The sequence below is a fragment of the Egretta garzetta genome, unplaced genomic scaffold (assembly GCF_000687185.1).
Source record: "Egretta garzetta isolate BGI_Z169 unplaced genomic scaffold, ASM68718v1 scaffold293, whole genome shotgun sequence".
NCBI classification, from domain to species: Eukaryota; Metazoa; Chordata; class Aves; order Pelecaniformes; family Ardeidae; genus Egretta; species Egretta garzetta.
This window is the reverse complement of record NW_009259318.1, coordinates 2527048-2548931: the sequence shown is the minus strand read 5'-3', so window position 1 is coordinate 2548931 and position 21884 is coordinate 2527048. Positions and strand designations below refer to the sequence as shown.

The 21884-nt window shown below is 37.5% G+C and overlaps 1 protein-coding gene across 1 annotated transcript in view; it reads left to right on the top strand.

The window, feature by feature from the left end:
* CCDC91 (coiled-coil domain containing 91) overlaps positions 1-21884 on the top strand; it is a 162982-nt gene that overhangs the window by 644 nt on the left and 140454 nt on the right. The gene's annotated exons all lie outside the window — the stretch shown is intronic.

Genomic DNA, 21884 nt, shown 5'->3' with positions numbered 1-21884 from the left:
GGTGGCGGGGCTGGGAGCTGGCCTAGTACCGGCGGTGGTAGAGGCTGCCAGCAGCGGTTGCTGCAGGTGACTGTCGCTGCGGAGCCTGCCTTCGTCTGCCTGACTCCTCCTCCTGTGCTGCCCCCAGGTCCCGGCCCTACCTGTGCCACAGCTACGGCCCACCGGTGTTGATATCCGTGTGCTGTGGTGCCTGTCCTTAGCGATGTGACTTCAGGGTTGCTACAAAAGGGGATTTTAAAAGTAGTTTAGAGGGACAACAGGGGCCTTCCTTCCCTGCACCAGAAAATTGATATCCCTGTCAACAGGAAGCAGAACCTTGTGAGTAGTTCTGTAGCCAGAGGTTTGGAAATCTTGGCTATGACTTCTCCGCTTCTGAGGCCAAACTGTGCCTGGCCAAATTTTAAAACGTTGTCCAGAATCTTAAGTTGTGGAATATCTAGTCTGATTTTTCAGAGGTGCCTGTGTACCTAATATCTGTTACTATAAATGGAGTTAGGTGTTGAAGTTGTTCTGAAAATCTATCCAAATCTTCAGGTATCTGAAACATTTTCTATGAATCTGGTCTTTAAACATTTTAGGTGTTGAGGCTTCTCATATGTATAATAGTGTTGACTATAACTTCTTGACCCCTCACCACCTGAACTTAACCTTTTGCTCTGGGATACTCCCTTGATGAACTCTCTGCAGCTTTGGTTCTTCTGAGGATGCTACAGTTTTATCTTATAAGCAATTTTCCTTTCTTATAAATTCTTTTTGCCTATCAGCTACGCACTGTGAATGTATTTCTTGCCATCTTATTGCAGCATTTTAGTGGAGCCTTGGGTAGCTTTTGTCACAGGTTTCTCAGCACTTGCTGGCTATTCTCCTTTCTCCCACTCTTCTGATTTTGCTCTTCTGCATATATTTCTTAAACTTATGACTTTGTTCTGAGTGCCTCCACATCCATGGCTTGAAACTGCTGGTGCCAGTGTTCTAGTACTTCATTGTTTTTTCTTCAGGGATGTCGATTTCTCGGTCACTAATACAGGAAGCAAACTGCTGACCATTTTCAAACAGAGTTTGCAGGGTAGAAAGTGTCTGTTAACAAGTGCTGACCAAGTAGTGAACTTCATACTGGTAGGATTTGAGAGGAAAAAGAAAAACCCCACAGCAGTGTTCAAGCAGGTGATGCCTGGATGCTCAATGAATAGTAGATAATCCCGGAGCCTTTTTCAGAACCTCTTAAAGAAAGAGATTCTTGATAATCTGGTGCAAATTTATTTTATGCTATTTTGAAAGGAAGATGATTAAATACAGGAGACTAGGAAAGTAACTTATGTGATGTGTGCCTCAACATGTCTTTGTGAATAGCTTCACCAATAATGCCTTCTGCTGTTAGTCTGGGGCATCACAGCCTCCACATGCCGATTCCTTCCACCTTAATGCCGAGATGGTATTTTACTTTAGCTCATCTAAGGAAGTAGGTGGATTTTGTGCATGCCAGATTGAGACAGTAGACATTAAAATAGTCTGTCACCTTTGGACAAGTTTTTATCCAAATCTTTATTCTGACCATTGCTTATAATTAAGTTTAAGACTTCCTTCCAGACATGATGGAAAACTGAGTATACCTGGTGACATATTTACATCTGTGATGTTCATACATAAGCCTCCACCAGGATTTTGGGACACATTGATCAGTCAGTGCCTCACTAGAACTCTCAATGCAGTTTAAGTACTTTTGCATTTAATTGTGTGCTCCTTGACTGTTTTTTGTATGTTATTGAACACAAGGGGCATTTCTTTCGAAGTGACACAACTACTGTCAGAGCTTGGTGAAGAATATATTTTGTCTAGACAGCGTGAGCTGTTTATGTGGTCTCAGGCTGATGTTCAGGATGAAGATAGCTACATAGATTTGTAGGTGCCAAAATACAGTTACGCTATAATGCATATTTCTGGTCCAGATTGGATCGCAATCTTAAGGGCAATAACTGGCATTCTCCAAATGTTTAGAGAACTGTGAAGACATCTAAGTATGGTGTGTATCTGAGCAGCTGGCTTGATTCCTCCTGGCTTACTGAAAACCAACTTCCAGGAAAGCTTGCAACACCAGATGGAAAAAAAGTTTGTGGTATGATGGAAACAAGGTTTTTGTGAATTGTTAAACGTTTAAAGTTCACAATGCCTTCTTGCCCATGTTCATTTGAGTCCATTCGGGTTCACAAGGTGGTTGTTTCAGTCTGCAGTGGTCTGACATGCTTGTGTGTTTTGAAATCTGCTGTTGTCCATTTGTGCAGTTTTTGATGCTTAAATGCCCTTACATAAGCAGAAAGAACTTTCTTGTAAAACAAATTTGATCATAATAATGAAGGAAAAAACCCTTGTTAAATCAATCTTGATACTTTCTCAGGTATGTTTGTTCTTTTGTGTAGGGCTTTTTCCATAGCACACTCGAGGTTTCAGGCTGCAGACTGTTTAAGTCACACAGACTAAAACTACCTTTAAGCGCATTGTAAGTAGTAGATTACCTATAAAGTGTTTCAGGGTGACTTTTGGACATTGTATTTTAATGTTACATTTTGCTACTTTGTTACTTTGATATTTACAATCATAGAATGCATCAGAAATCTAAGGTGGGGGTTATTTTTCTGTTTTGGTTATCTTACACTTCTAAAGGCTTAAGATTTATGTGGAAATAACCCTTAGTTGTGTTAGTAAAAATAGATACCTTAAAATTTAAGTTGTATTTAGCTGTTCTGTTAAGGCCTGTTGCAACATTAAACTTCCTTTATCCCTTTGTGTCCCTTAAGCAATGGTACCTGCTCTGAAGACCTGAGTGTCCAGAAGTGGTGCTATTTTTACAGAAAGAAATTAAGTGTTTTGTAATTTTCTTCATGTAGAATAACATAGTATCTAGACTTTCTTAATGTACAGTAGGATGCATATTCTTTCTTCCTGAAGAGTTTGGAATTGATGAACATGAATTTTTCTTTTCTGACATAGCAGGCTTTTTTCCTTTAAATTGTTCAGTTGAGATTCGTTTCTGGAGTGACTAATGAATTTTGGGGGGTTCTGTTCAATCTTTCAGTGAAAGCAAGGCTTAAAAATGTAAATTCCACTATAGGGTATGGTTGGAGAAGCAGAATTATATAACCATAAATTTCTTTTTAAGCAGTCACAGGGCACTTTTTGAATTAAAAGAAAGTGAATTAAATTTATTACTTTACATGTACTTGTTTATCAAAGTGGTGATGGATGTTGCTAAAGAGATTTCTAGGGATGGCATCTTAATAGAACTCTTCTGCAGTTTTTCAGCAGCTGGATGTGGCATCTGTCTGTCTTTGTGTACATGAGGCTAATATTTCCTGTTGATCACAGTTACAGATACCGTCTAGTAAATTTTTCAAGCCTTTGAAACAGAGCTAGAAGAATGGACATAATATTTATAAAGGTGTTTTTCATCCTCAGAAAGAGAAACATTTCTCATGCCTGTATAATGCCTATATAAGAAAAGCAGGTTTTGCTATTAGTCCTTAAAGTGATTACAATTCAGTTTTTGTATGTCTTTCAGAGAAGAATCTGGAAATGGCTTTAGTTTAAGTTGCTAATTTCAGTTGATATAAAATACGTCTTCTGTTATATGTGTACAAAGTTCTAAGTTTTAGTTTTAAGAAAATCAAGCATGTCCAAACTATAGTGCTAACTTAGTAAAAAAAGATCTCAAATCTCAGGCAGTTTACGGAACACTGGCATTAAAAACCTTCACTTACTACAAATGTTACGGGATTAAATTCTGATTTTTAAGGTTCCCACTAGCAGCTCTGGTAATAGTTTTAGAATGTAAAGTTTTCACCTATTCATCACTTTCCCTAATCAAAGAACCAAATTTGAATATTTTAGCTAATTTTTGTGAATCTCCTTATCCGATAACATATGGCATCATTATATTCTAATATTGCCTAGTCAGGCAAGCTTTCAGGTGCAGTGAAATGTAAGTCGGGTCTTGTCCAATTCTTCTACCTTTAGACTCCAGGAATGTTGCTTCCCTTATTTTAGTGCAGTCCTGGAAAAGATGGCATGTTTTTGTGCACATATGTAAACTAATTTTAGGTGACTATGCAACATTAATGATTGGGGCTTTTTGTTTGTTTGTTTTAGGAAAATGTAGTTAAAATAATTATGCTGGTAGCAGGGGTGGTTCCAGTTTGTGACTCTTGCTTCTATTCATCTTCACTTTGGATTATAAGGCTGTAGCAGATACTGTACAGGGCAGTGCAATCTGTACTGGAGAGTAGATTGCTTGTAGTCCATGGAATACAGTTGGAAACTGTCACTAAGGTCTGACAGTATTAAAAACTATTTTCTTTGGAAACAAAGGATATAAGGTGTGCAAGCACATGTTAAGGTACAAAACATTGAAACCCAAATTCTTCCATTTAGAAAAATGCTAATTTCAAGGCTGTAGCCCTGAAACTATTACTAGAGCTGTTGTTCTTACTTCAACGAAGAACTTAAAAAAGGGATTTAATGTGATGTGTTGTTTCTATAAAAGCAATTCAGTGTAAATTCTCCACGAAGAATATAAATGTTTGAATATGCTTATTCGTTGGTTGTATTTCAGTTTTTTTATGTGTTGAAGAATTGTATTCTGTCTATGAACTATTGCATTCTTAAGAGCTGTTGTATGACAGCACAGCCATGCCAAGGCGCTATAGTCTTTTGATCTGAATAGAAGCAGAAAAATACACAATTTGCAATCATCCGTTTCAAGTGACGATAAATGTGTATGAAAATGTAATGCAAATTTCATGCTTGCTTCAATGTGAATATTATCAGCTGGAAGGCATGTCCTATGAGTAGCAGCTAAGGTCACTGAGTTTGTCTAGTTTGGAGAAAAGGAGACTGACGGGCAACCTCATTGCTCTCTACAGCTTCCTGAGTAGGGGAAGTGGAGAGGGAGGTGCTGAGCTCTTCTTTGTGGGGTCCAGTGCCAGAACACATTGGGAATGGCTCAAAGCTGCATCAGGGGACATTCAGACTGGATGTTAGGAAGCATTTCTTTACTGAGAGGGTGGTCAGACACCGGAACAGGCTTCCAGAGAGGTGGTTGATGCCTCAAGCCTGTCAAGTGCTTAAGAGACATTTGGACAATGCCTTTAACAACATGCTTTAACTTTTGGTCAGCCCTGAAGTCCTCAGGCAGTTGGATCAGATGATTGTTTTAGGTCCCTTCCTCTGGGTGAGGATATGGAATAAATGTGAGCTGAAGGGGATGACAAATATTTGCTCTAAGCTATGGACTTTTCAAGAAAATAACTGCTGTAGACATACTTGCTGTTGCACATGTTCTTTTGGGCATATTGAATGAAGGTAGGAGAAACCTGTAAGAAGGTGAGGAGGTTTAGAGATGCTTCATTTGTTGTTATGTACCCAGAATAGGTACCTTTTTCCTGGGAAAAACCTGGCTGAGCTTGGAGTCATGTTTTCCTGGTACTGTTTGGGGCTTTTCGTAATGTCCAGAGGTGTCTTTGTCAGGAGCTACCTACTGAGTCTGGCTGTAGAGAATTACTGTTACAGTCTGTAAATGCTATTTTTGAAGTACTGGTAATTGCTCAGGGATTGCCCTGTGCCTTCATTGGGCAAAATATATTCTTAAAGACTATGGAGTGTGGTGCCTCCTACAAATGAAGAATTGGGCTCCTGAACTCTGTCCACGTATTTACGTAAGACATATCTTCTGTATGTATCAAGTAGGCTTAAAGCTTTGGAAATTTCAATGGATAAATGGGAGATTCTTCTGACTTTAGGTCAGCATCTAAAAGGAATGTAACATCAGGGCGATGTGATTCTGCAGTATATGATTATATAAACTGATCCCAGTTTGATTCAAGCTATATGGTAAAGCATTGGGAAAAATGTAAAGGAAACAAAATGAATTTCATTTTTTTTTCTACACAAATTCATTCTGAGATGAGCTGACTCCATTTTAGAAATGGGTTGTGGAGTCCCACAGAGTTAGCAGTTTTTCTCTGAGAGTCTGGTGAATTTCAGTTTTCAGTTTTAGTGTAGAATTTGTACTTACTGTCACTGTTTCCACTATGCTTTGCTAATGCTTTTATGTATTATTAATATTAATAATAATGAATTAATGAAATGTAAATACCCCAAATTTAAACATTTTATTAATTTTTATTAAAATATTTATTTAATAATTTTAAAAACTAAATGTAAACAATTTTTTTTAAATGTTTTGCCAATTGGCAAACTCATTAAAATGTATAGGTCTACTCATGTTAGAAAGGTGCAGGGTATGGACTGTAACTTGCATTTAACAGTCCGTGGAGATACACGAAAGCGGTAGGATCGTGTTGTCATTGTGCTCATGCAGGTTGTGTTCTGAAAAATAATTAAGGGACTCAGGTGTTTCTAAGAACTATTGTTTTCTGAGGGTTTTTTTTTTGTATTTTTGATGCTTATTGAGTTTTTATAAAATGATTGTGATGAAAATCTTCTTGATATTTAAAATCAGGTAAATGTTACTGCAAAAAGTATAAATATCTCTCTATCAAAAGGAAGACTTTTATGGAGTAGAATGAAACATTTCATATTGGAATTTTCTACATTACTTATATACAAAGGTGAGAACAGATTATAATATGATTTTATAATTAGATTTCCAGATTGGGTTATATCTATCTATTATTGAGACAGGTCTTTATCTTCTTATAGGTATACCTTTTGCCTTGTTTGGTGCAGCAGCCCTTGTTCGGAATGCCTGGATTTCAGAAAGACACTGTTTTTACCTGAGGTCTTTGAAAGTCAGCTTTCATTCCTTTTCCACATTAGATTTGCAATTACTGCTTGAGTAGTAGTAAGAAAATGGAAAGGGTTTCATCTGTGATGTAGTAGGAACTTGTGGCCAATGAGAGTCCTGTTAAAAAAAAAAATCTTTTGTGTGGTAGGGAAAACTTCCTGCGCTTCACTTCTAGAGGAGTTACAAGCTGACTTTAGAGAGAAGAGTTTTCTAAGACCATAATGACTTTAGAAAATATTTTCATTGCTGTCAGCTGGTTAAGTTTTTGTTTTAAGGCAAAATCTGTAAGTGATAATGAACATACAGTTCCTTATTAAAAAAAAAAAAGCAAAATAATCTACATGCATTCTGATCTGTTAGCACAAACCACTGATATTTATTTGGTGTCCATCTGAAGTTTTCTAAAAGTGTTGTGGCTTGTATGTTTTTTACTAAAAATGTTTATAATGACATTCCTAAGGAGTGGGGGTCCAGAATCTATCACTTCAAAATCAGTGGTCCAAATTCAGTCCAGCTTGTTAGCAGACAAATTATTTTGTGTCAAATCAGCTGGGGAGCTGACCAGTTCATACACACCTGTGCACCTGTGATTTTCATTTGTGTTCAGATTGAACTGCTGCTTGGTCAGTAGCTGTAAGATAAATTTCAGGACTGGCTGTTCAGTGTTCTTTCTCTTTGGGTTGGGTTTTTGGTGTTTGGTTTTTTGGTGTTGTGTTTGGTGGTTTGTTTGGGGTTTTTTTGATGTGTGTGTGGCATTGTTTGAAGTAGTCACTTCCTTATGGCCAAGATGTTGGAGATGGGTACACATTTAGTTGGGCAGATGTGATATAGCAGCTGGGACTAAGACTGTATTTTTACTGTCTTTTTGTGTATATTTTTGGTGAAGAATTCCAGGCACACCTGATGTAGGACTTAGAATATAAAAGCAACTGAAATGGCTAACGAAGAAAAGGAAGATGATGGGAGTTTTTCTGAATGATTTTTTTCAGTAAAATAAAGATCCTGTATTCTCAAATATCTTGAGGTAAGGGAAGAAATGCATTGCATAGTCTTCTCTGATAAGAGAAAACTGAGGACAATTGGTGCCTCTTTGAAATGTGTTTTATGCCTTTTACTCTCTAAGCAGCAGATGACTTCAGTTTCTGTTAATGGTGACTACTCTCATAACCTAGTTGCTAAAAGTGAATATAATCCCCTTCTCCATTTAAAAGGAGAGTGAAACAGGTTGCTTAACACAGCCCTTAAAGTAACTTAACATTTAAAAAATAAACAAATAAAATTCCTTCATGTGAGAAGCAGAAACAACCCATTGTAGCAACTTCAGAAATAATTTGAACTCCATATACAAGATTCTGAAGGGATTCACTGTAACAGTGTGTTACAAGCCTTAAAATTAGAATTTAATAAGCATTTTTTTGTCTTCTTCCCTGGGGATTATATTAAATTGAAATAATTCAAGATAAAAACAGTCTTTCTGCCAGTGGTACATTGTTTGGATTTCTGTTTTTTACTGGGGTGTATGGAAAAGGAGATGTCAGAAGACTAGCCTAATCTTCTGCATATGGTGTTGGCTATAATGAGTGAAACGTAGGAATCTAAATACATTGAGTGATAATAGACCTGTTAGGAAAATAAAATAAAACAGAACTGCATGTGGTAGAAACAGGTAACTGTTGACCTAAGCTGGGGGAGGGTGGGGTGTGACATTAAAAAAAAAAAAAAAATTCAGTGGTTCATCCAACACACTTGTTTACATATTGTATTTCTCTACAGCAATTCCCTGACAGTTTGTGCAAGGGACTGTCAATGTCTTTAGTTAATATGTGTCTGTGCTAAGTTACGCAGCAGATTGTTGTGTTGTTAGGCTGCTGTTAAGCCTGGACAGAGGACGTTGGTCAACAAGTGGTATAACTGCTGCAGTTACAACTTTTTTTTTCTCATGCTCTTCTCCTCTGAGAAGCTTGTCCAAGGAATAAGCTTCTTTTCCATTTTTAGTTCTGTGTATTAAGGCTGAATATGTGGGTATTACTTTTCTGACTGCTGGCCCCTGCAGCAGAGGGATGAAATGGTTGCTGATTTAATATGCTTCTGATTGTGTTGATATCTGTGAAGTATGAGCTGTGAAGAACAGTGTAACTAATTGAAGTTACTGTGTACCATGCTTAACTATCTACTTCCTGCAGGTGTTTGCATCTGATCACAGTGCATTGAAAGGCACATGAAAGCCATGCCTTGCTACAGGAAGTGTAGCTAGTATTTGAGAAACCACAGTTACTGAGTGATATATAAAGTTTTTAGGTGTTGAAGAGATGAACAGTTCTGATTATGTTTGCTAGAAGACATCCCTTGGTATAATAGTTGGTGTAATTTATATTCAGAGTACCTTCTAGATTGGAGAAGCAAGTGGCTTTGGATGTTAAGTGGTATCTGTGAGAATTAATGTGTGTGAGAGAGTAGGTAATAACAGTAATAGATGACACTGATTAATTGAGCTAGGCTGCACGTGTGATTTGAAGAGTCAAAATACAAAACTTCCAAAGGTTTGGAAATGGTTTTGTGATGCTAGGTGGTTGTAGAGAGTTGAGGGACCAAAGCAATTGAAATTTCAAATAAGGGACATGTAAATAGTACTTATTTGTTGCTTGTAAATTCTTTTCTGTTCCAGGCCAGCAAAAAGGTAGCTTTTTATACAAAGGGAAATAGCACTAGCTGTGCTTTTCTGTTAATATTTCTGAAAAGCCTCCAAGGCAGTTTGTACCTAGAGGTTATTTAGTGGATGTGACAATAAGCTCCTAGCTCAGTTTGCAGTGGTAATGGCAAACTTAGTCAGGTTGAGGTACAAAACTGCTAAACCAAAACTGAAGTGCTTTGAATATTGAATTAGAAGTCCATACTAACAATATAATTTTTAAGTGGTCTTGGTGTCTATGTAAATATGTATAGATGCCCTTGATGAATAGAGACAAATGCTAAATTCACTCTTAAGCTGTTCCTCTTCTGCTTTCCGTTGGAGGTCCTATGGAATGATTTATTTTCAAATGTTTCATAGCCAAAAAAAGTGAGCAGACATATGTTGTGCTTGATCTTGATTGAATTTGCTTTAGTTTTTGCTACAGTGTCATTTCTTTAACAAAATTGATGGTTTGGTAAATGAGAAGGCGGTGTTGAACCGTGCTGCCGATACAAGGGCCTGCTTTTAATCAGAAAAATTATTTGGCTGTAAATTAGTTTTGAACACAATAAAAGGAGAAGAATAAGAAAAGAACCATCTTTTGTTATTTCAATTACAGTTGAAGTCTTCATTGAATGGGCAACACCAATAAGTAATGTAAAAAGTAATTAGGAAAATATTGATTATAGAGTTTGATCTGTTTGAAACCTGTCATCTAGTACCATGAAAAGATTTTGTTGCTTACAGTGCTTGCTGTACATGCTCTAGCTTCTAAAGTTTTGTTAGCTTGTAAATAAATAAATACACTAAAGAACTGCCAAATATACTAAATAATATACTGAATAATTGTAAGTTCATTCTGTGTCTCCTTAAGGTTTTTGAATAATGCAAATGTAGGTAAAACCTATCCGATATTCTGTGTACCGTTGCCAAAACCTGGTCTTGTAGTTCTTTACAGCTGACTTTTTTTCTCATTAAATACTTTGCTGGGATACAGTGCTACAATTTATTTCATTTATCTTGAGATGGGACTTGAGGGAAAGATTGTAATTGCATTACTTTGAATTTGTTTTAGTATCCTTTAATATTAAATACCTATGTTTTCACTTAAATATCTTATTTATCACAGAACACAGGCCAGTGATTTTTATTTTTTTTTTTTAAATTTCTGAGGAAAAGAGACCTACAGTCAACTTATTTGCACTGGGCTTACTGTTTTTCCAAAACTTTAACAACACTTCCCTATGTTACAGTTCTTGAGTTTGGTGTGTGTGTATAGAGAGAAATAAACTGGAAATCCTGTCTCTGAGGATTGGAATTTAGTGTAGTTTTAGACGGAAAACAAAATATTTTAGCATACACTTGCCAGTTAAGCTTTTAAAAGGACTTTCCATGGGTTGCAACTTCTGAAATAATGCAGAGCTTCTGGAGAGGTTTCTATGTGATATATGTGCCACAGTCGACTTGCTTTTAGTTTATAAGCTGCCGGAGCGAAAATCAACTAACTTGGCCTGATCAACTATAGATTGAAGAAAAGTTGTGCTTTGTTTGAAATGCAGGTTTTCAGTCAAGTCTTGTGGCCTGTGATATGTTCTGCTGGTGGGTCCTCATAGGTTTTTCTCATATTTCTATCTGTTACGTTGGAAACTTTAAACAGTTTGATTTACTTTTTTTTTTTCTGGACAAGTTCTTGCACACTTGATTAGCACTAATGTGTAGTGACTTTGTAAAATGACTGTGGAAAGGGTCTCAGAAACTGAATTTAAGAACACTTGTTTAAAAGTTACAGTCCACTTAATTCGTACATAAATTTAATATGAATTACTGTATGATGAATGGCAAAGTGAGATATTGATACTCTAGGATCAGATTAATTTTATTACTAGAAGATAAATAATAGTTTCTTTTTTAGGATTTTTGTGAATACTTTTTTCCTAGTGAGTGAATGCTTAAAAAGTGTGTGATACAGCTATCTAATTTTACTGATTTTTGAAGGTACCTGAGATTTGGTGGATTTTGGTATCATTATAAATACATGCATGAACTGCCTTTAATGTTTGTAAAGAGGCCTGACTTGTCCTTTGTTAGGGTTGAAAGAGCAATATTGGTTCAAGAACCACATTTTCTTTAAAAGGAGAAGAGATAGGAATTAATGTGCTTGAAAATTCCAAAAATGGGGCAAATTATATTTATTGTTGGAAACTATTAAATTTAAATTGACTGTGTACCCTGAAGACATTGGTTTAGATAGATCCTTTTTGTTTTACTATCTGAAAATAAGTGCATGCCCTCTCTCTTTTTAAATATATACACACACACATATATGTACACACATATGTTGCTCCAGTGGTATATGCACAGTTGAGCAAAGTTATGAATTGGTTTCTTGGGTTTTGTTGTTGTATGTGTTTTTTCTTTTTTTTTTAAATTATAGCAAGCAGAAAATATGTAATATAAATCCCTAATGCTTTCAGTGCACACTTTTAGAAGTAAACGACCTTTGTCATGCATTTGAAAGGGGCCACGGTAATACTGTTAGAAAATGAACTTACCAATAGCAGGTTTCAAAATGTTTTTACAAGGGTAAAGATACTGACCTCCTGGATTGCCTTAATGTATTCCAGAGTGTGTTTAAGAAGGATTTAGGAAGCTAATTTATCCAGTTATTGTGATGTGAACCATATTAAAGACACATTTTAATGAAATGGATGAGATGAGTGAAGAATACTGAGTAGTGAGAGTGCTCAAAAATAGTTACAAAAATATTTAAGTCCCTTTTTATTACTGCTTATCTACATGGTACCTGTAAAACACACACTCAGAAATGATGTGATTATCTTTCTAACATACCCAAATCATTTTTCTTTAAAAAAAAAAAAAAAAAAAAAAATGTTAGCAAGGTTGTTGCAAAAACATAACACATTTTTATTTTAAATAGATTGTCTTCAGGTAGCAGCTGTGCTTCAATTGTTCAAATTTCCTTATAGTGTAAAATGCACTGTGATCTGATTACAGTGTCTAGTTTAGAAGTCTAGATAATAAGAGTATTTTTAAAAAAAAAAGAACATTTATTTAATTGTGTGTCAGCATTGGATCCCATGGAAAAAATGCACACATCTGTATTTAACCTGGTTAAACTATGAATGACTATGGAACATCTGGAGTTAGTAAAACTGATGAAGGATAGCACAGTGACAGTATCTTTGTTACAGTGTGGGCTACTGTATAATTCTTGCTTATTAATCCAATCCTGATTCCTCCATTAGGTTTGAATTACAGAACCACACGCTAAATAAAAAAGTGAGGGAGAGGTGAAAGACGACCAACAGTTTGCAGAGTTGAATTTAGTTATGGTCTTCTGGCAGCCTGTACCTCCTGTTCAGTATCCTAGTGACAGACAGCCGGGCTGCGTTCTGAGCTGCTCTCTTTAAATGCACTAGACTTGAATTTCTTCAAATTATTTTGGATTAAAAAAAGGATTTTTCTTTGTTCTTATTTAGTGTAATGTTTATGATAATAATTTTCCATATAAGTTGTGTGTTCAGCAATATTTGTCCTGGGAAAATAGTGGTTTGATTATAGAAGTAGCCTAACGTACTACTTGTAATGAGTGAAGGAAAATACTTGTGATTTTTCTGTTAATACTTTTCTAACAATCTGATATTTTAGAAAAGACTGGATTAGCTGAAGATGTCCATTCACATAATTTTTTTCTTAAGATCTCTAAAGAAAATTATAGTAATTACCTGAAACTTTTAATTGTTGAACTCATTGGTTTTATTATTATTATTACTGAGTGTAAGTATAGGGTATTAATGGTTATTGTTCAAGTATTCTAAGCTTTTTCTTTCTGACTTTAGTCAAGCAAAACTTGTCTTCATTGGGAATTTTGCTGACTAAAGACTATGTAATTGCCCAGTAATTAATGTAGTTAAAAGATATCGCTCTACATGTAGTTTACTCTTTGGAACCTGAATGTTCTGCTTGTTTTCTCAGTGTTGCCAGGAGGGATCACTTCTGCACAGCAATTTTTGGGTAAATTTCAGTAATTCTCTTCAAACAGTGCCATTTCAAAAGCTATTAAAGCTCTATGAATATACAAGATCCTTGTTAACTTAAATAAATCCATGAATTCTCAAGTATATTATGTACAAGTTCACTACAGTTCATTATTATTTTGTTCTTGTATATGTATTCTACATACATGGTCGTTTTATGCTTTAGGATGAATATCTGTTAGGCATGCATTTACTTCCAATGGCATGTGGTTTTTTTTGGTTTAACAAAGGTCTTGGAGGATAACAAAATTGTAATTTAACATAAATTACATGGGAGAAAGAACAATTAGTTTCCGTTAGACTGGGAAGACGTGGAACATTTTGAATTAGGCACACTGTGATGAATGAAGGCAATGTATGTTTTTGAATTATCTGTTTTTTCTGTGTGTGCATGCTAGTGTAATATGGGAATGGAGATCCGTACTCCTCTAATACCACACTGCCATCAATGCCATCATTGCTGCAAAGTACTGTAGAAGGCAGAGGCATTTTGAAGGTTATCAATGTCTGCTTAGTGGCGTAGCAGAATATGTTGGGGTTTTTTTCTATTTCTGGAAGGATCTGCCTTGTTACATGATGATGTTTTAACTGCTAGTAGAACTGAGGAGAAGTTGTGCAGATCTTGGAAAAGAAAATTTTTGGTTTGGGCTTCTAGGGCATGCCTGGCATGCTCCCTGCCTAGTTTTGTATGTTAGCTAGGGAAGTGGACAATATTGAATAGATTATAGGATGGGTGGAGAATCTGGCTGGTATCTTGTCTGTTTATTTGTTTGGAGGTGGGGAGAATTTAACTCCTCTTGAATGAGAAATAATTTTTGCTTAATTGTTAACTGATGAGTAATATTCTTGATACCAATGCCCTCATCACATACTTGGTACTTAAATTACTTCTGGTAACTTGCTGAATGTGGGACCTCTTAGAAAATGTCTTCCTTTTTCTGGAATGGGCACAGTAGTGCCTACTCATCTTTGCCAAAAGCTTTGGGACTAGAGAAGAAGAGTATTCTAGAAATGTGTGGTAGGTATAAAAAATCAACTTGGAGAAAGGAATTATGCAAAGCATTGTGCTCTGACTGAAAAGAAAAGGACTTAGGTGTTGAGCCCTAATCCCATTTTAGTTCTGGCCTGATCTGTGATCTCTGCTCCCAGCTTCCTCCTCATATTACAAAGGCATCAATGGCAATCAACCTTTTCCTTGAGAAGTAAATATATTTTTCTTGATTGCAACAGAGAGCATACAATTATGATAATATCCATTTGGTCAAAGGTCATGTGATGAAAGTGTTGTGTTACATGCTTAGGAATAGACCAAAAGTGAAGAAGAAAAAAGGAAAGATAATGTGCACAGACATTCTGGCAGCAATGTTTTCTGTTGGAACGCATATAAGCAATTTTGTTTTACTTGTTTAAGGGTTGGGAGTTGGACAATGTGAAACCTTTCCAGTGTGCTTCATAAGAGTCATATGAAAATGAATTTAAAATCACATCTTGAGTTACTTCGCCATGAATTGAACCTTCTCGTTAGGAGAGCATGAAAAATCAAATTCATCTGTTTGGTGTGTGAAGAAAAAGTCATCAAGTTTTCTTTTCAAGTATTAGTAAAGGGAGAAAAAGGTGCAATGATGATGTGTTCTTTCCATGTGGGAGGGAGTAATGCCTGGTCTCTTCTGCTTCTAACAGTATATCCAGAGCTTGCAAAACAAAGGATTAAAAGTTTTTAAAATGACTAGTCATTTTATTTCAATGTTTGGATTAAACTTTCATAGAATCTGAATTTCCAGTAGGTGGCTGGGTGGGGTGGGGTGGGGGGTGCAAGAAGGGAAAGAATATTGTTATGGTTATTTAAGGTGCTCTGTTTTAAGACTGCAAACCGCGGCATGTAAAATCACGAAGACTTGAAAATCTGAGACATAATTTTTATTCTTTATGATAATATCATTTCATGACAGAGAAATAGGTTACTATCTTTTTCTTGCCTCAAATTAGTATCATGTCCCTATGAGAAGTAGTGTATTTCCAGGGTTTGGAGGAAGCTTAGGGAAGGAATTTTATTAATTGGAAAAGTAGGCCTTCCTGTCTATTAGGAGATACGCAGTAATAATAAAGGAATGCTATTTATTTTTATTTAGTATAACTGGTATCACATCCTGTTTTGCATAATAGTTACCATGTGCTACTGATATTATTTTTTTTTTAATGTATCCATGCTCACCTGTCAGCTTTTCTAACATACAGGTAAAATAGTATTCTGTAAACTCTGGCATTCTGTAGTTTTTGCAAACTGTCTATGCACAAGTTAAAGGAAAGCAATATCCTTTTCATAATATTTAACTATCAGGTTTACTGAGCATCCTTTATATTTTGACCTTTACTATTTAATTTTTAGTTGAGAGAAAAAGCTGCATTTTAACTACATAACCGAGTGATCTACTGAACTTTTAAGCTTTGTTTTTCACATGAAAGATTCTTTTTCCGGTGGAAATAGTGTTGGTTTTTAAAATCAGTGATTCACTCGGCACCAAATTTTCATTGGCACTGCATTGTGCCAAAAATCTAGTATTACCCTGTTTCTTCTTGTGTTTTTGTTTTGTTTTGTTTTGAAAAAAACCCACCAAAAAACCCAACTTTTTTTTCAGGAAAGGGTATATTCTTTCTTAATATGTTAGGACTTAAGCACTCTTCTATTAGCATTAATGATGTTTGTTTGTACAAGTTACCGCACATCTGTATGAGCATGTATTCAATGACTTATGTTTTTGTTTGACATGTTGTCATATTAAATTGTTGCTATGATGCTCTGACTGTTACTAAGATTGTGTCAAACCTTCTGTTTTCAGATATCTAATTCTGTGACAAAATTCCCTTGAGGTAGAACTTGGTGGTTTTTACTCTTGGAAAGCTTCCCCCTTCATCATACAGACATCTCTTTCTAAGTTCTAGTAAAACACATTAGTGTGACTTGCAAGTAGAAAGAATCAATTGCATTTAGGAACATTGGATATTAACAGAAAAGAATAGAGAAGCAGAAGTATTTCAATTATTAGTCTGAATTCTTGAAGCTTACTAATATTTTAAGTGGAAATGCATTTGGAATACCTATGACCTTTCTATTTTACTTTTAAATCCCCAATTTCTGAAGTGTATCAAACATGGACTATAGAAGACAGACTGCTATTTGTCCTAGCATTCCCAAACACTCAACAGTGGATGTTTTTGTACCATTAATTTCTTTGCTTCCAAGTAAAAAGATTGTGTTACATGAATAACCACTTTACAGGAATTAAACATATATTTGGAGTGCCCAGTTGCATGAACTGTCTGCAACTGATATCCGCCTCTTCTCCTGAGAGAAGCACTCAGTAGTAAAGCACTGTGTCTGTCAAGGCCAAGAGGAAGAACGGAACTGAGGCTACTAAAACTGGCTCAAAAAAACATTCATTCATTATGAAATGTTAAACTTTTGTTTTTGAAAAAAGAGTTGCTATTTGTAGATGTCTTACCATAATCACAGTCAAATTGTGCAGTTTAGTGTTTTTTAGGGAGGGTTTTGAACAAACTAATCAATTAACTAAGTTTTCTATTACTTCCAGAGAAGAAACATGCCCATGCAGTTTTTCTTTCTTGTCAAGTTTTTTTTCATTACGCTAAGTTTACCTCAGCCTTCTTGAATAAACATCTCTTAGTACAGAGATTTATGGAAGACATTTTTTCTTTGAACTCATGGTGAAAATATTTCATTAGGTTTTTGCTACTTTTGTCCATCCTACAACAGTGAAGATTTCTAGATGTACTCTTCCATGCTTCTGTCTTGAAGTTGGTTCATTTGTTGTTAGCAAACCCAATCCTAAACTGAGCCTGGACACATGTTGGTAGTTATTAGTACAGTTCAACTGAAGAACAAACTCAAAGATGGATTCACTTTTTTTACAGCCTCTACTTCTATGAATCTGGATTATTTTTTTTTTTTTTTAAACTATATTATTCTGGATAAAACTGAAAGCATCGACTCATTGACCATGTATGGAAGGGAAATCTAGAGGTTTTCTAGTCCAAACCTCTGCTTAAAGCAGGTGGCTCAGAGCCCCGTCCAGTTGAGTTCTGAATATCTTCAGTGATGAAGAGTCCACAATGTCTGTGGGCAGCCTGTTCCAATATCTAGTCAGAATTTTCACTATTCCAACTTTTGTCCTATGTATCTTGTCCTAATCCTTGTGCAACTCTGAGAACAGCCTGGCTTTGTCTTTTAGAAGACTGTGTCAAATTTTATGGTTTCTAGTACAATAAGTATACTTTAAATATGAGTTAGTTTTTAGCCTACAGTGGTCACTTTTGATCAGACATCTTCTGGGCCCTTGGTGCCTGATCTTTGTGACATAGTGGATGACAAGTCACACTTTTCTTACCTTTTGTAGAATACAAACTAATTTCCAGGGCTTCTGATTATCATTATTCTGAATAAACATTACAGAGATTGTTGATCTGGACTTGATGTTGATTGGTTATAGATATATTATCTTGCCTATCTGTGCATAACAAAAATGTTAATTCCAGTTTAATATAAGATACTTTTTGAAAGTTTTTTGGGGTGGATGGGGAGAAGGCTTGGTGAGGGGAGAGGTTTTTTCCTCCAGAAAGCACAATATGTTTGAATTGTATCAGCTTTGTCAGACTTCTCACAGCAGTTTATGTCCATTTTGTAAAAGTATGTGGCTTTTGAAGTAAAAAGATACTTGTGATAGACAAAATTTATAGAGGGACATTAGAGAAATTTAAAAATAAGATAACTGTGTGATGCTTTATTTTTATAATTAAACAAACCCTAGTTTTTCCATGTTCTGGTCACAGGAAACCAATTATGGTGAAGACTGAAGACCTTGGAAGGATTTTCTACAAAATCTTGAGTTAATGAAGTTGTTAGAATCAAGTCTTGAGAAAGTGTCTATAGTTTCTGGAAACAAAGAAATAAGCTGAATGATATGCTTATATGGTAATGTGATGCTTCTGCTGGAGTTGATAAGATTTGAACTCATCTTTGAATATCTAGAATGAAAAAGTTGGTATTTTCTAAGTGAAAAATTCTTAAACTTGGGAGGAACTGACAAAGAATCATGGGCAAAATTGTAAAAAAGCTCCTCAGTCAAGAAGTACATGTGTTGCTATAATTACTCATGTCAATAGGTATCTCTGGAATTAAATCCATATTTGTCTAGTTAGAGACTTTTATTTTTGTTTTTGTCCCCTGGCCATAGGTAGATCTCAGTGACCTGTTCTCTCTTCAGCCTTTTAACTGAAAATATGGGCTGAAAGTACCACTATGATACTTTTGTAGCAATGATGCTATCCTCTGAGTACTGATGGTTATGCATGGAATCCCCATGTGGTCCATGGGTTGTGGTTTGGTATAGAGACAAAAATGGTACATGCATGTGGTAGATCTCTACCTCAGAAAATACTCTGAAGTCAAACCTCAGCAATTATTTCTGAATCACAGAGTAGTATTTTAGACATCAGCTTAGGGTTTGCACCTTTTTATTGATCTAGGAGGAAGCAATTATCTTCCAATTTATATTCATTCTTTCTTATTCATAAATACACACCATGTATTTGGTAATTTTACATATATGTAGAGTTCAGGAACAGTGAGTGAAAGTCCTGCAGTTTCTACCTAATATTGCATCTTTTTTTCCCCACTAGTAATTTTATTTGCTCACAGTCTCTATCCTTTTGTTCTTGTCACTCACCATTTTAAATTACTTCAGTGCGCCATACCCTTTGCAGATATGTTTCTTAATAGCTTTTCAGGAAGCAGCTTTCACAAAACAGGGGCGTGGCGCGTCAGAAGGATGGGGTGCAGCAGTTTGTGCAGGCAGGGTGTGCAGGCAGGGCACAGTCCCCCCTCCTGGCTCTGAAGGTCACTGAATTAGTGGCCATCAACATCCCAGGAGAGGACCAAGTGATGGTCTCCACTCACTCAGAAGCCATTGCCAGAAGAAATGCGGTGACCCAGACGGAGTCCCCACACAAAGAGAAACATGTGGCTGTTCAGGTCTCTGGCTGCAGGGAGTGCCTGAACCTGTCATATGTACCAGAGGGTGGTAAGGACAATGGCTGTCTCTGGTGTGGCCAGGTGGATGACCTGCTCTGCCTAGTGGCAGAGCTGAAAAAGGAAGTGGAAAGGTTAAGGAGCATTAGGGAGCGTGAGAGGAAGATAGACTGTGGAGCCACACTCTACCATCCCTCAGGCCAAGGCAGCAGATGGAGGCTCCACAAGAAGTAGAGGATCCCCTGCCCTCTTGCCACCAAGCAGAAGGAGGGGACCCAAGAGATGGTGGGGAATGGAAACAGGTCCCTGCTCAGGGCAGGAGGCAAATCCGCTCCCGGCCTCCCTCACCTTCCCAGTTGCCCTTACACAACAGGTATGGTGCTCTGGAACTCGAGGGCCAGGCAAATCCAGGGGATTGGCTAGGGAGAGTCAGTCACCCCTACCTATCAGGACTGCCTCTGTTAAGAAAAAAAGGAGGATGATTGTTATAGGCGATTCCCTTCTGAAGGGAACGGAGGGCCTGATATGCTGACTGGACCCATCCCACAGGGAAGTCTGCTGCCTCCCTGGGGCCCAGGTCAGGGACATTACTAAGAAACTCCCTGGTCTGATACAGCCCTCTGATTACTATCCACTATTGATTGTACAGGCAGTAATGAGATTCCAGAGAGAAGTTCTAAATCAATCAAAAGGGACTTTAGGGCACTGGGGAAATTGGTTGAAGGATCAGAAGCGCAGGTAGTGTTCTCCTTGGTCCCATTAGTGGCAGGGAGGAACACTGAAAGGAATGGGAAAAGTACAGTGGTTAACACGTGCCTCAAAGGCTGGTGCTGTTGGAGAAATTCGGGGGTTTTGATCATGGGGACGTTTACACACCACCGGCCTTTTGACAACGGATGGCGGTCAGCTTTCTCAAAGGGTGAAAAGGATCCTTGCTCAAGAGCTGGTGGGGCTTGTTGAGAGGGCTTTAAACTAGGCTTGAAGAGGGGAGGGGATGTAACCAGGTTCACTAGAGAGGAGCCTGGGGGTGACATGCCAATGCTGAAACCGACAGCCCAGCTCAAGTGCATCTACACAAATGCACGCAGCATGGGCAACAAACAGGAGGGGCTGGAAGCCATTGTGCAGCAGGATAGCTATGATGTAGTCGCCATCACAGAAACGTGGTGTGATGCCTCTCATGACTGGAAGTGCTGCAATGGATGGCTATAAGCTTTTCAGAAGGGATAGGCAAGGAAGGAGAGGCAGTGGTGTGGCTCTGTATGTTAGGGAGTGTTTTGATTGTACAGAGCTCGACACTTGTGGTGAGGCCGAGTGCTTATGGGTGAGGATGAGGGATAAGGCCAGCAAAAAAGATATCCTGCTGGGAGTCTGTTATAGACCACCTGACCAGGGTGAGGAAGTCGAAAAATTATTCTACAAGTGGCTGGCAGAAGTCTCTCAGTCGTGAGCTCTTGTTCTTGTGGGGCTCTTCAACTTACTGGACATCCGCTGGAAATACAACACAGCAGAAAGGAAACAGTCTAGGAGGTTCCTGCAGTGTGTAGAAGATAACTTCCTGACACAGCTGGTAAGTGAGCCTACCAGGGGAGGTGCCCTCCTTGACCTCCTGTTTACTAACAGAGAAAGACTGGTGGCAGAAGTGGTGGTCAGAGGCCTTCTTAGCCTTCTTGGTGAGGTAAGGAAGGGGATCAGCAAAACCACCACCACGGACTTCTGGAGGGTGGACTTATTCTGAACACTGTCTGGGAGAGTCCCTTGGGAGACAGTCCTGAAGGGCAAAGGGGTCCAGGAAGGCTGGACATTCTTCAAGGAAGAAGTCTTAAAGGCACAGGAGCAGGCTGTCCCCATGTGCCGTAAGATGAATCGGCGGGGAAGACGACTGGCCTGGCTGAACAGGGATCTTTTACTGAAACTCAGGAAGAAAAGGAGAGCTTACCAGCTTTGGAAGAAGGGGCAGGCAACCCAAGAAGAGTACAGGGATCTTGTCAGGTCATGTAGAGAGGAAATTAGAAAGGAAAAGCCCAACTAGAACTCAACCTGGCCACTGTTGTAAGGGATAATAAGAAAAGTTTTTACAAATATGTTAAGAGCAAAAAGAGAGCCAGGGAGAATCTCCATCCTCTATTGGATGCAAGGGGGAACGTTGCCACTAAGGATGAGGAAAAGCCTGAGATACTTAACGCCTTCTTTGCCTCAGTCTTTAATGGCCCAATGAGTTATCCCCAGGGTACTCAGCCCCCTGAGCTGGAAGACGGGGACAGTGAGTGGAATAAACCCCACATAATCCAGGAGGAAGCAGTTTTTGACCTGCTA